Below are 15,748 nucleotides of genomic sequence, written 5' to 3'. Positions count from 1 at the left end.
ATCCCATTGAGTGCGTGCCAGCTCAGAGAGAGGAAGGGAGGTCCTACAAGCTGGGGTGGACTTGCCCTGCTTGTTTACTCATTGTCTTTCTTTATTAGCCCCTCATTGACACTCCTCCTCAACGTTGAGGGGGGTCTGTTTACAGGGGCATCTCCTTTCTACGTGGAACTGACCCTAGGGCATGAGGTAGATGAGGATTGCAACGAGTTCCTCAGTTCTTGTTCTCTATTAAGGTGGTGGGAAAACCAGGGTGTACCAGTTTATTGTGGTCAGGTGTATTTTTGGAACATGTTAGCTGGTTTGTTGCCTGTCCACAGGTCCACCAACTGGGAACGCAGCTGATCAACCATCTAGACTAGGGCTGTGCCGATAGACATTTGTCAGAGATATCACCTGTGGCTGATGCCTTTTATGATAACAAGATGATGATGATGGGATTATTATTATTATTATCATCAGGTTAGTAATACTATCTAATTAATATTAGGGCTTATTTGTTCCATCATATTTCTTTTTCCTTGATTTTTGCAGTGTTGCATGTTATAACCAATCAGACATGATTACGTTGACTTTATGAATGCAGTGGCCAATCAGATACGTTCAGATGAGTCATTGCTGAAACACCGGAGTTTTGTTGTTGAGTGCACATGCACTTACTGAATTCGGCTCTCTCATGAATTCTGTCATCATAAACAACAAAGTCCAGACTTACATGGGATGTAAGTAGAAGAGACTTCTTCATCATGAAGTGTAGATAACTTCACTGATTATAACAGGAGTGTTTTTTTTAAAATGCATATACTCTAGCTAGAATGAAGTCAGTTATGTTCTTTAGTAATGTTAGTGTTCTTTGCTCGTTTTCTGTAGCTGCTTTTTGAGTAACTGAGGAAATTTAAGCATTATAATTAGTAACTTACAATGTTTCTATTAAATTGTTATCATGTTAAATACAAATTCAGTTATATTTAAAACATTAGGCTGCTTTTAGCCTTACGCTGGAGGTGGTCCACTTTCCGGCAGTGAAACTAAGTAGGTAAATAATTAAATAAATTAGCATGACAGTATCATGTATCGGCGATCTCACAGGCTGACGATATGACAATTGAGCATATTGCCAGACACTAATCTAGACCAGATTGCACCAGCTAGAAACCATCAAAGTTGTGTTTCTATTGACAAGTCACCAAGTTGCTAGTGGATGTTAGTAATCGCATTTGCATAAAGTTGAACTATAAAGTTTATGCAAATGCTCAACTTTGTCACCGAAGACCTCGCATGCCAGTTCAAATCGCATTTTCTCATTGAAGATTACAGATTTCCAGTTGTTGTCTTGGACTGCCTGTGTGAACACCCCTAAAAACCAGCTTCCATCTGAAGATGGGTTTTCTAAAAAGGGGGGATGAAACCTCTTAACACATGCCCTCCTATAAAGGCATGCTATATAACGCTATAATTAGTTATAGCGTTATAACTAATTACAAGTGGTGCTCGGAATGCATTTAGGTCAGCTGTTTTAATCGTATGCAAATTTATGAGTGGAAGAGAGGGAAATATTAACTTTCAGAGTCAGAGGCTCACTCTGACTGCGGACAGAAGTGGTATATACTCAACTCTAAAGTATCCCTGCAGTCCTGCCAGAGAACAGGGCTACACTTACTACCTTACAGTCCAGACATGAACTTTAGAGGCTGTGCGACAACACAATATTTTAGCATAAAGAGCAGAGTTCACAAACCTGGCAGCACATTTTATTTGGCTAATCATTTTTAGGTGCTTGGTAATCTGAATCTATCATGGCGTAAAATTCGTGCTGCTCCAAATGTTTACACACAACAGCAGATCTCATATCAGCCACGCTTCAAAACGGACAGGTTTTTGTTGATTGAAAAGTGTCTCTGTTTTGCAGAAATGACAACGGTGCTGGAAGCAATTAGCTCTGATGGAATTATGGTAGAAGCGGGCAACTCTCCAAGAGAGAGACGAGACGGCAGGCGATACCTCCATTTTGAGCACAAATGTTTTTGAGGTGGAGGAAATGAATTTTGACAGTGTTTGAGACTAGCCAGATCCCTGAGTTTGGAGTTTGGGTTTGACCTCGGTGAAGATAAATCAACAGGATAAGGCTTTGCTCTGGTCTGGTTTCCAGCTCTTTCACAAACCAGCTCATCCCTCAGTGCTTGTTTCTCCTGCAGTTAAAACTAATTAGTTGTTGTGCCTCTTTAGTTATCCTTGATAAGCTGTTATTGTGGGCCGGGGAGAGGCACTATGACTCTGTTCCAGAACCTAGTGAGCTGTCTATCTAGACAGCATTATAAGGGATCAATCATAGGCTCGCTGCGATTGCCTTCTTTCAGATGAATCCAATCGGAGTTATATATAAAATTGTCCTGGCACTTCTAAGCTCTATCATAGTAGTGGACGGGTGTTTCTGTTCATCAGTCCAAAACATGTTAAATAAAGTGCGCACATCCATAATAAAACATGCCTCACATGGCTCCGGGGCATGAATAAAGGCCTCCTGTAGCAAATCCATGTGTTTTTGTAAGAAAAATATTCATATTTTAAACATAATAAACACTTTTCTGTCACTTCTGCTGACTGTCGAATGCAGTAGCATTCCAGGCGGATGACGTAGGACATATGCGTTGCGATCGCACCTCTGAGATATTCTAGTCTCGCAAGTTTGTTTAAGTTTGTTTCCTTACTGTAGCAAAGGAAAACCAGTCTCCTCTTGAATTATATAGAATTCCTCTGACATTTTTTTTTACAAATCCTCGTTATGTGCTTCTAATACCGGTGTCTTACGTCATATAGTGGAAGAAATAGAAAAGTGTTTATTATGTTTGAAATGTGGATATTTTTCAGACAGAAAACGCATAGATTCGCTACAGGAGGCCTTCATTCACCCCCCGGAGCCATGTGAGGTACGTTTTATCACGGATGTGCGCACTTTATTTAATGTGTTTTGGACTGTTGAACAGAAACACCCGCCGACTGCAATGATAGAGCTTAGAAGTGCTAGGACAATTTTTAATATAACTCCAATTGGATTTGTCTGAAAGAAGAAAGTCATATACACCTAGGATGGATTGAAGGTGAGTAAAACACAGGCTAATTTTAATTTTTGTGTGAACTAACCCTTTAATGCTGTCTTCTAAGATACTTGTTTCGTCCATTTTTTAAATTTTTTTTTAAGTAGATGACAGTCAAAATAAATGTTTACTTCATACTTACATTTTATTCAATACTAAAAACTATTAATAATTGTTCAAAAACTGACTTTTTGTTTTCCCCAAATTTGTGTGTGCTATGCATACATTCTTGTAGAGTATCATGTTGTTAGTATATCAACATGCTAACACCAAACTCTACTGGAATCAGTTATGTTTTACATCTATCATATGCTCACAACTTTTCCACAGAAGGCAGCTGTCTAAGTAAGCCGTAGACAGCTAGGGAGCTCGCTAGCTTTTGGAACAGGGCCCATGACTGTGTACTGCAGCCATGCATGCTAATAATTAGCATAGAAGACAGACAACATGAACGAGAAAGATTCTTACTGTCTTATCATTCTTTATTTACACTCCCTCTTGAGTTTCACCACTATTGTTACCTTTTCACTGTGCCAAGCTCAACTTCCAAACATGCGCACACACACACACACACACACACACACACACACACACACACACACACACACACACACACACACACACTTAAACACATAACTAGACGCATGACTGTTTGTATGCACAGTGTCTGGTGAGGGGCATGTTTGGCTGGGATACGGTGGTTTGATCAAAGGTTGTGTATGTTTGTATAAGCCATGGTTCTTCACTGAAAACAGCTGGTCAGCTCTGTTTCTCTTGCAGAGGAAAGCATTAGTTCTTCAAGACCTATGCTCTGAACAAGGGTCTCGCTCTCCCCTCACTGTGTCAAACAACTGTCACACACATACAGTGGCCTAAAAAGTATTTAAACACTCAATTCACTCTTAAAATGTATGAATTTTATTACATTTGATAAATGTATCTAACTTTAATTGTTACGGACATTTTTACAGTTCTGTTTAATCAGCTGGACTTTAGTGGATGTATGAAGTCAGGTTCTCCTCAAGTTCACACAGGTTTAGTTTATTAGTGTCAAAAATACGTTTTTATCTTAATTTTAAAGAACGTCTATTTTTTTTTCTTAAAGTCATTGATTTAAATTTTTTTAAAAACGTAATTTTTTTTTTTTATGTTTTTAATATTTTGTGAACAATGCAAGTACATTACTACATTTTACACATTGTAAAAGACACTAGGCCTACATCACAACAGCCATTTTTTTTTGTTATTGTTTAAATGCACTTTCTTTATATTCCTGTCTCTCTTTCATATTTTCTTTTTTTTCCTTCCACATTCCTTTCTCTCTTAATTTTAACATTTATTTCTCTCCTTTGGAAAAGTGTGCATGTGCTATAATTATTAGATGTTTTAATATTTTGATCAATTCAATTACATTATATGTACAAATACATTTTAACCCACTTTTAAAACACAAAATCGCAGTAGCTGTTTTTTTATTATTATTATTATTATTATTTAAATGCATTTTCTTTATATTCCTGTCATATTTTCTTTTTTCTTCTTCCACATTCCTTTCTCTCCTAATATTAATTTTTTTATTTATTTTTTTGGTATTTTCTCAAAGTGGTTTTCTTTTCATTGTCCTCTCTCTCTCTCTCTCTCTCTCTCTCTCTCTCTCTCTCTCTCTCTCCTCTCTCTCTCTCTCTCTCTCTCTCTCTCTCTCTCTCTCTCTCTCTCTCTCTCTCTCTCTCTCTCTCTCTCTCTCTCTCTCTCTCTCTCTCTCTCTCTCTCTCTCTCTCTCTCTCTCTCTCTCTCTCTCTCTCTCTCTCCTCATAGTTTCTTTCTGTGTTGTATGTTCAGAATTGAGAAAGGCATTCAGGGCCCTTATCTCCCCATGTCGTCCTGCTTTTTCTTTCTGTGTTGTATGTTCAGAATTGAGAAAGGCATTCAGGGCCCTTAATCCCAATTCCCTCTATCAGGAATGCAAATGTGTGTGTGATTGTGTGACCCGCCAGGGCCTGGCAACATCTGCAGGGCTCAACAATAAGGGTGGCCCGCTGGTCCTCAGCCGGTGTGAGAACGAGTTTAGGTCAGTTGATGGAACTGTCACTTGCCCTGTCGGGTCCCAAAATCACAATGTTTTAATGCTTATTGTTTTTTTGTTTTTTTTTGTTTTTTTTGTAAGGCCAAAAATCTGAATTACTAGCTTGATCAGGTCAGAAAAACAAATCTTATTGTTGATCCCTGATCTGCATGAGGAGCCCCCCTCATACTCACACTCTCTGTGAATTCATTGTTTTTCTTCACGGCACCATTAACCCTGTGCTGCATGGCCAAGCTCCCAGCCCGGCCCCTTTCAGAGGCCACGTCTCCACACCACGTCTGTCCATCTGGACACTAGACATAACACACTGTTGACTTTCCCTCAGCAGTGTGTGTGTGTGGCTTTGGGGTGGGGGGTGGCCTGGATGAGGCCTTCTGTCAGGCCTGTCGTTGATACTCATCTGGCTGGTAGCTACTGAAAGATTTTTCCCCCATATTTTACCCACTTCACGAGTCTAGGCGGAGCCTGTCCATGCATAGGAGCAAATCTGTGCTGTCGGCCAATAAAATGTAGTTATTAGATTTGCACCCGCCCCTCTCTGACAGGTATCAGAGGAGAGAGAAATGATTGTTTGGATTGTCTCTGTTTTCGAAATGATAAATTAATGCTAAAGCGCAACTGACAAAGTGAATCTGCGTCAAAGCCAAGTGGCGCTGATTGAATTACAGTTTCAGAGACCTAAACTCTGGCCATGTTCCTGCATTGACTCGCAAGCCGCAGCACTGGCTTGTACGAACACATGCACACAAAGTCTTCATCTATCTGTAGGGTGAATTTAGGTGAAGTGGGCCTCAGTTTCACATTGACATGACTGTTACTATGTGGCCTGGTTCACCTGAATTTACCATTTGTTAGTGATGCCCAGTAAGAAATATAATGTGTGTGTGTGTATATATATATTTATTTATATAATATCATTATATTAAATATTATATTTAAAAAATAGTTTTAGAATAACAATTTATGGAATAAAATAATGAAAAAAAGGACAGTTATATTTATTTTTATATAGCTTATACTACAACTGCTACTACTACTAATAATAATATATTGTGATTCTTAATCCAGGCCTAGATCTATCTATCTATCTATCCATCTATCTATCTATCTATCTATCTATCTATCTATCTATCTATCTATCTATCTATCTATCTATCTATCTATCGAAATCACAATCTTTTATTTTGTTATTTTTATATTATTTGAAATTTTTGTATTCTATCTATTTGTCCCTTTTATTTTATTTTATCTCTTGACCTTGCAAACTTGCTGTGATTGCTAAAGTAGCACGCTTTCTGGTGTGCAAGCAAGCACATGGTCACACACGGCCACACACCCCTCGCATTCAGCGAATGGTGGACAGCAGGGGAGCGGGTGTGCGTGTATGGATCCCCCTGCAGTCACACACTGTCTTCCTCACAGCATTTATGTTGGAACAGCGGTGCCGGCCATTGTTATCAAAGGCGCGATTAATCATTACATTTGTGCAAAGCAGGGGCGCTGTTGCCATGGGGACCCAAATGATCTGCACTGCTTTGCATATCAACAGAAAAGTTTACAATCGTGGCAGAGCAAGGGCGAGGCCTCAACTGAAACCTGCCAACCTGCCTCGGTCTTGCTCTCTCTCTGTCCCTCTTTCATTCTCTCATTCGCTCTTAGTGGATGTACAAATAGCTCTTCAACAAAGCCTTCCGCAAGCTAATCAAGATGGGCCCTAATGAGCTGGGCCTGAGCACACAGAAGAAAAAAAGTGTGTTAACAACTCAGGAAATCTCATTCACCTTTATTCCACTGTGTTTAATATCAAATGTGTCCACTAATAAACTTCACAACACGAGAACTGAAACTTTTCACCTTTTTTCCCCCACGACATCCACCGATCAGACAGTGTTATGACATCATGCGATGCTTAACCGCTTAAGTAATCTGCAGGACAGAAGAGGAAGTGAAAGCGAGAGAGACTTGGCAGTGCTTGAGGAGAAGTTGGAGGGTTATTCAGCGTCTGAGGGTGTTTGCTGTCTGCTGAGAGCTCTGGAATGTTCTTTGTAATGCGTTCAGACCTCAAGCCCTGACCTGCCCGAGCTGAAGAGCTTCCAGTGACCCCTGAAACACTCAGAAGGACTTGACAGCGTAGCTATAACACGGCGTTCGTGCTGAGCGCTTAGTTTTCAGTCAAAACACAACGCGACCACATTCAAACCATCCATATTTTTTCAGTATCTGCATCGGACACAAATTCATCCTGTTTATTTAGTCATTTCAAGCAAACTCTGCTAGCTGGTTTTGCTGGAATGGTCTCTCGGCAGCCAAATGGGATTTGTATATGTAAATATCATTTGGACATGCAGCGAGGAACAAAGTTGGCTAATTATAGCAGCTCTGTGAAACATGAGGGTTAGCATGGAAAACAGGCCCCAGTTTGGCCCTCTTTTTAGAAACTGCAGTGACTGACTATAGCAAAACAAATCTGGATATCATCGAGGACTGTGGGATTGTTGCGTACATCTTCTTCAGGCCTTTTGTGAAAGTGTTACAGAATTTTCAGAGCATAAATCGTTCATTGTTTACTTAAACACACACTCGCGACTCGATATTCTGGAAACCAGATTTTGTCCATTCTTCACATTGAATGCCAATAATGTGACAGCTCTGATTACATGTTGCCAGTTTATTAGCAGTTGGTTAACAGGATTTCATGCCAGTAGATGTCAACATGGCTGTTTTGTTTTTGTTCATCTTTAAAGTATGTGTAGCAGGTTTGGGGGTGATAAAACACACACACACACACAATCACAGATACTTCAGTCTGTGAGTTTTATTCATGCCTGTAGTACAAGAGGAAGTTTTTCTTCTGTAATTACATGCAGTCCTGACACATGTTTATGCTAGACTCCGCCAGAGTGAGGCTCACTTCGTGACAAAATAGCACTTAAAATTCCTCCCCAAATCATTTATCAGCGCCTTATTCTTCTCGCTCCCTCCATTTCCGGTCACTCGCTGTCAGAAACGTTTGGTGAAAGAATGTATGGTGTGCGTGTCCTCCGTTGCCTGTCGTGTACACACCAGCCAGGGTGAGGATGAATGTCATATGTGGCATCTGTTTAATACAACCCAGCATGTGTTTCCTTTCATTTATTTATTTCACTCTTGAAATAGACGAAGGAAGAAAGAAAATAAGAGTGGAAAAAGATTCTTTGCGTATTTTCTAAATGGCGCATTTCCATAATAATCTACTACTTTATTACTGTATGTTCAGGATTGTCCAGTACGTATACTTTACCCAGTATGCAAATTTATTAAAATCATACAATAACCCGAAGAGCTACTTTGAAACTAATTGTTAGACTACTAAAATGTGTAGTGTACAACTAGAGTACTGTGCTCAGGATTCTGTATCCCATAATGCAATGCGTTCAGTAAATGTTCCCAATAGGGTCTGGAAGTAATATCAATTTTCATAAGCTGATTATAAAATGTGGACATTTTTGCATTCAGTTGATGAGTTGATAAAACTTTACAAAAAGGTTTTAGTTGATGCATATGCATAAAATTTTTACTGCAGTTATGTAGGTTAATGTTAATTTATAAATATGTCAACATTTTTTTTTCCCCATAATATGTGACCTTACCATTTTAAAAATGTTCATGATAACTAATGCATTACCTAATGTTCAGATTTTTTTTTTTCTTTTTTTTTTTTATCATAACATTTTTATTTATCAAATGGGAACTGCTGTGTCAAATGTTTTTCACTGAATACTGCATATAGTTTTACAGTGTTTTTAAAAACCAGTATGCATTATACAGTAGTCTAGTAAGAGATATACTAATATTCCATTGTTGTCTGCGGTTCTAGTGTATAACTTCCCAGAGATTAAAGGGAGTATTTTAAATGTGTGTCTGTGCAGAGCGGGGGGTGGGCAGTGGTGTGTTCACTATTTGCTGTTATATGTGGAGGAGAAGTCTTTGTGGATGTGTAGCGAGCTGGCAGAGCACAGCACGGTGATATTGAGGTCGGCTGTCCAGAATGATCTCATGTTAAGGAATCGGCAAGTCAGCAGGGTCAGAGCAGAAATGCTATGACGACACTTTCTCCGTGCCGATAAGGACTTGCCCTCTTTCCGCTCTTCTCCTGGGAAACGGAGTGAGAGAGTCCCACCGGCACCCTACCCACCACACTGAAGAAATAGCACAGATCACACATTGTTCACACACACTCATTCACCTCTTTTGTGAAAGAAGCTACCTTCACTTTTTTTATGTTTTTCTTCACATTTCCCGAGCACAGTCTCTCTCTATTCCAGTTTCTTCCACCACACACAGCTTGTGAAGTTCTAAACAAATATCAAAAATAGCTTAAAACAGCCATTGGGACGTTTCCTGGATCTCATGGTGGTGCTAACCGGTGCCTGAACAATCCCTGCCTCTGTTTCCCATGTTGCTCTGACTCTCAGCCTGGCAGGCGAACTGAGCTCAGGAATTCAGCATACGGGCAGTGAGAGCAGATTCCTCCTAAAGAGTTCCGTTTGGAAAGCACAGGATTGTAAACAGATAATGGCTCTCATGCAGAAAGGAACCGGAAGTGGGAGGGATCGGGCCAAGTTGGTGCTGGAGTGTGTGAGTGGTGTTTTTTTTCTCAGCACATGTGACTAGCATTGTGTAATCTTGAGGTCTTAATTTGGCCATTTGAATGCTTGGATTTGTATAATGAATGTGATAGAACACTGTAAGGATCTTTGCGTACGTGGCCAAACACTCACACACCCTACCCCCAGCCGCTGCTGTTAAAAGATAGAGCCCAAGCTCTTTGTGATTTTGAGGGTGTGTAGATGTAAGATGATCAGCTCTGTTGGGGGCAACTTTGCACCGCCTGCAGCTTAAACTTTCCCATCGTTTCGCTTTTCAGTGAAGAAATTCCCTCCGGCACGGACACATTCTGCTACACACACGCACTGACACACAAACATATGTCTATAATTTATGGCTGCGAGGTCCTTGATCAATTGATAGCAGCGAATCCTTTGGTAAATAGAGTTTCAGACATATTGCCAATAGACTTGGGCTATTGATCGGAGTGTAAATTAAAAACTTAATCAGGTCTCTTAGATAAGATTTATCTCCGCCCCTAGCAAATTACAAGGTGGGCTTGGAGTCAGGCGAGGCGGCCAGTGGTGCCCTAGGAGAGCGTGCCAGTCCCAGGTATCAGACCGCACCCCCCTCTCCCTGGCTGCGGTCTACACTTGCTCAGAAAGTCTTGCACGCTCCCTTTCCCGCCCCATTGAGTGTGCTTAGGGTATTTGACATAGTGGATTACATTGTCAAAGTCTTAAGAAACCAGGATTGGCTCTAAAAAGATTGTTTGTATTTCTTTAATGGATTGACTTGTTTTGTAATCCTCTTCCCCGCATTTTAACACTCTTGCCTCGCCTTGTGATGAAATATGTAAATCGTTAAACTTTCGCCTCGTTTCCTCAATAGCCACAATTCCCCCATTGGTCATTTTCACAATAGCATTTCCACGTCCATTTATGCAGCCTATCATTGTATACATATTCAGCACGAGCCATATTTTATCTGTATTAAGACAATCCCTTTGAATTGCGCATTGATTAGATTATGGATTTTTATAGTAATTGCGAAGCAGAGATTTTCTCTGTCCCAACCTGTCTCCATTATTAATATTGGGAAATGAGAATGCATTGGAATAGAAGCGTTTCCTGTGATGCTTATCGTGTCTCGGTGTAGGGTTGACGTGCCAATAGAATAACCACAGATTTTGTACGATAATTGGCGTTTACCGTTTTTTCAAACTTCAGTGGCATTGTGCTCTTCGAATATCTTCCTTTCTCTGTAATTAAAACCAACATTTAGTCTGTGATTAGAGGATGTACTAGACTCCTCTGTGGGATTATACTGCTCTCATTATCTCTCCATTCTGAGAAGATAGAAAGACAGGAGGAGGAAGAAGATGAAGCCTAATTGCTAGATCACCAGCCTTAGTCTATAGGTGAACTTTAAGAGGCCCAGGAGAGTAAATCTTTCTGGAGATGCTAGTACCTTTTAAAATGTTTTTTGTTCCTCTCCCCTCAATCAGTGTATTGCCATTGGTTTTTGTGTAAAAATATATTAATATTCCTAAAACAATTTAAATGTATCTATCAACGCTTATAACAGACTTATAACAGCATTAGTTTCCAAGTTTATATGGTTATGATGTTCACCACCAAAACTGAGCTGATAAAGCTTTTCTAACAGGGTCATTCATGACATCACTTGTGATGAGGGAGGAATGCTCACCAAAAGGCCATGTTAACTCCTGTCCTCCCAGGTGAAGGGGGTATTGAAGGTGTAAGTAATAGCCTCTCTGGCCAGATAAGCTGTGGAAAGACTGGTTTAGTTAGGAAAAGTGTAGGGGGATCTTAGCTTGATAAAACCACTCTTTCCCTCTGTAATACCCAACAGCTAAAATCAATACATAGGATAATACTGCCGCTATTCCTTCAGTTGCTTTTGTCTTCCGCCACGCTCTGCCCACATAGACTGCATCAAAATAAGTGTGTGCGTTAGTAGACGCCTGCGTAACTGGCAGGGACTGATAGGCTTAATCTACTATATTTTAGATTTACTGATATATTGCTAATTTAGTCCCTCTTGAGGTCATGCATAACTGCTGCATGTGTTTTTTTTTTTTCAATATCACACTTCATTTTTCTCTGGATGAAAACCAGTGTGTGAGCCTGTGCTGTGATGTTACACATGTAGGTCATAGGGTGCTAGTGAACGGAGTGTTATTTTCAAAGGATAAGAAGCAAAACTCAGGTCAGGTGTATGGGTAAATCTGAGTGTGAGAAGTTCCTTTCACACCTTGATATTTCTGGATGTGTGTGTCTGAGTTTTTCTCCCGTCCACCTAACTTTGTGGCTAAAAAGAAAACATTCGGCTCAGGCCTGCTGGACTTTATCATATACGGCCTACTCAAAAACACATTTTACCTCTGGATATTTGCTGTACTTCTGCAACCTCTTTAAGTTAGAAATGGTGTTTAAACATTGCAGTTTAAACATTGACACTGGTGCTCCTCTTCCTCTCCTCCACATCATTTCCTGTCTTCTCTACTACTGTACCTATCAAAGGATTGGATCTCATCTGTATCTTTTTCATGAATTTGAGGGACATATAGCTATTGTGAAAAAGAAGTAGGCCGTACACATTAACATACTTTTGAAAAGAGTAATTATTTAAAATATTAATATAAAGTAATTAAAAATAATATACTTGCAAAAAAATATGTAAACTGAATGTGTTTTCAGACACTGAATTTCAGGTTAATTGCAACAAAAAAAAAAAATTTATTATAGTTTAAATTCATGTTAAATGCAAACTTTAGAAAGTTTTTTTGACCGACCTAAATAGGACTAAAAGTACTATTACATTTACATTTATATTGTACTTTTAAAGGAAAAAGTTTTATTTGACATTACACTTTTTTTAAAAGATCATGTTTAAGTACACTTAAGTCGCTTTTTATCTGTTTAATATTATATGATCTGCAAGTAAAATACAGTAAAAGTATGAAAATACATTGCAAATCTGAAATATACTTCTTTTTCACGTGTACACATTGAAGTTTAATACTAAGACTCAGGGATTTGCTAATTTTCTTTATCCCAAGTATGAATCTTCAGAAGCACTGCTAAAAATGAAAACTGCATATTTTAATTGTAAGACCACTAGTAAAGTGGTGCTGTTTTTTCTCAGCCGTCATAGTGCAGCTGTAAAATATTGCCCCAGGTGCCGAGAGGTTAGCCTGTGACATCCTCACCCAAAGTGCAGTGTATTAAAAAGCAGTGGGGCCCCAAATCTCAGTATATCACAGAGAGAGAGTCTCTGATAAGGCCTGCCTGCCTGCACGTGGATCAATGAAGGTTACTGACATCATATCACAAAGTCATAGCCAGTGCTTTACCCCTGGCTATTTATCAGCCCACAATCTCTCGGAGAGAGGAGACGGTGCTACGAGGGGCTCTCTGCTTTCTCTCGTTACCCCTTACTCTTTACCCACACCTCGACCGCCCCATACTTTCGCCCGTGTCTGTCAACTGCTGAAGTGCTTCGGTGGTGGGCCGTACACGTCAATGCTACTCAGATGCTTTAGCACTACAATAATCTTTCTCACATTTGCCTCTCCGCCTTTCTGTTGTAGTTTTTTTATTTTTTTCCTCTGTGTCAATACCGTGCTGTGTTTGGACTCAGCGAGCTGTTTCCAAGGGCCTTAATTGGCTATTGAATGCTTTCATTTTTTTATCATCAAGTATTTTGATCATGGCCACATGTATCGAGCGTACGTTTGTGTACTATAATTTCCCATCCTGTAATCTTGTGCCTCTTGAAGCTGAGCAAAATGATTTTCGGCGTAGGGAGACAAACATCTGTGTCCAAGGAAACATCGATGACCTTCACATCTTTACTGACCATTTTTCGCCCCTCGTACGTCCTTGTTCCTGTTATTATCCTCAGACGTCTTTGCTTTGTCAAGTTTTCTGTGTGTCAGCCTCGTTCTGTGTGACCATGCCTCTGAGTGAGTGTGTGTGAGAGAAAGCGTGTGTGTTTGTTTGTGTACGTATGGGCGCTTATACTCTCAGGTAGCGTATGAGTTCCATTTATCAGCTGCCCGGGGCACATTGTAGAGGATTTCCCCCAATGGGTTAGTGTGTAACTGCTCTGTCAATACCTGCTTGTCAAGGCAGTAGAGAGCAGAGGGAAAAAGACCCCTCACTCTGTGAACCGAAGCCACTTATTGAGCAGCCAATAGCTATTTACCTCCTGACAGGAAGGGGAGAGAAGGCCCCAGCTGAGGTAGTCAGACTTTGGCTCTCTCTCTCTCTCTTTCTCTGTCATTTGTTTCCTTGTCTTGTTTAGTGTGGTTTTAAGTGGACTTATGAAGGATACATTAGCAGTATAACCTAGCTTCGGTGTATTTTGTTGATCAATAGCTGTGGAAGAACAGATTAAGAGCACGCTCGAGGTGATTGACCCTCCCAATTTAGAGAGTTTCACGCTACTGTAACACTAATGTAACATTTCCTCTAAGCTCAGAGCTTTCCAGACTGAATTTTCGTACGTACTGTGCAGATTTTGGAGGGAAATCAGTGGATTTAAATGTGGTAAATTGTGTTCAGTGGAGCTGAGAGTACTACACCCAAAGTTTGGGAGGAGTTAGTTCGTCTAGTCCTGTCAATCACAACACAATTGCTTAGTTCACCATGACAATTCCTCTCTTGGCATCCCTTCACCACTCTAATCTCTACTATTAATTAAATCCAAAGGGGAACCAACTGGATTTGGGTTTCTTCTCCTGGCCCATTCTTGTCCTTCACCTTTTTCTTAAGGAAAAAAAATATTTAATGTTCATTTTTATTGCTATATACTTTACAACAACAATTGTCTAATTTGTGTCCTGAGGAATGTTATCAATAGAATTTAAGATATAGCTGATATTTAGGATTTCTTGAGCTACGTCTGAGCAATAAAATGCCTTCATTTTTGTTGTTAGTTGGGTGTGTTGTGTGGTGCAGTGATCTGTAAAGCCCAGTTTCCTCTGTGGAATCGCTGTGTTGACAGAGCATCTGGATCGGGGTGAGCTGCTCCGAACACGCTCAGCACCTCTCAGAGTGGAGGTGACCCAGCCCGGGCTGACTTTCATCTGGCGGTCACACCCTGCCTATAACCCAGCCCCGACCCCCTTCACCCCCGAGCCGCAAACACCTCTCTCCCCTCGCGCCCCACCATGAATGCCTGTTTTGATGGATATTTCATTTAAGCTGATCTACTTTGATTCAATAAACAAAAGGAGCTTTCTCTGTGATCTGCATTTTTTTCCTCCTCTTCTTTCCGTCCGCTTTTGTTTTCTTTAAACTTCTCACTCTCTCCCTCTCCCTCTCTTTCTTTTTGTGGGTTGAGCGGAGTGTTGTGTTCCACGCTGGGCTGTTGGTGGCCTGTTGGGACACGTTTGGTATACCTGAGTCACAGAGTAAATGTTTAACTCATGCAGGTCCACAAAAAGAACACACACACACATGCATACATGCATGCACAGCTGTCCATATCAGCCTAGCATCAGGCCTCGAGACTGAAATCTGTACATTAACGCAGGCACACACATACAAGCTCGATAGAAAACAAAGCAAAATCATATGCCCGCACAAATGGCCTTTCAAACATACCACACACGAATTCCCCTCGGTAACCCGGGTGCCTTCCCATTGCCAAATTGGAAATGTATTTCATGTTTATTAAGTTGAAATGAGACGTTAATTCCGCAAAAAAAAAAAAAAAAAAAAAAAGCAGAAGAGTCATGCTAGAGCAGCATCTGAAGATGTCCCGCTGTTAAAGGACAGCTGTCCAAACAAGGAGAAGGGGGAAAAGAACTAGAAAAACACATTATATAAACATTTGACAACAGTTGCTCTGTAATCTGGTATTACTTCCACAAGCGGAGGAGAGACCCGTGGTCCTGGGTTGGGCCGGGCTGAAGGGGGACACCACTGCGGTGGGGTTGAAGCCTGGTGCACTG

At 40.4% G+C, this 15,748-nt stretch overlaps 1 protein-coding gene across 10 annotated transcripts in view; it reads left to right on the top strand.

The window, feature by feature from the left end:
* The window catches only part of LOC109092800 (zinc finger homeobox protein 3-like), a 334,135-nt gene that overhangs the window by 200,463 nt on the left and 117,924 nt on the right, over positions 1-15,748 (top strand). The window lies entirely within an intron of this gene.

The sequence above is a fragment of the Cyprinus carpio genome, chromosome B7, assembly GCF_018340385.1.
Source record: "Cyprinus carpio isolate SPL01 chromosome B7, ASM1834038v1, whole genome shotgun sequence".
In the NCBI taxonomy this organism is placed as follows: Eukaryota; Metazoa; Chordata; class Actinopteri; order Cypriniformes; family Cyprinidae; genus Cyprinus; species Cyprinus carpio.
This window is presented reverse-complemented; position numbering and strand designations above follow the sequence as displayed.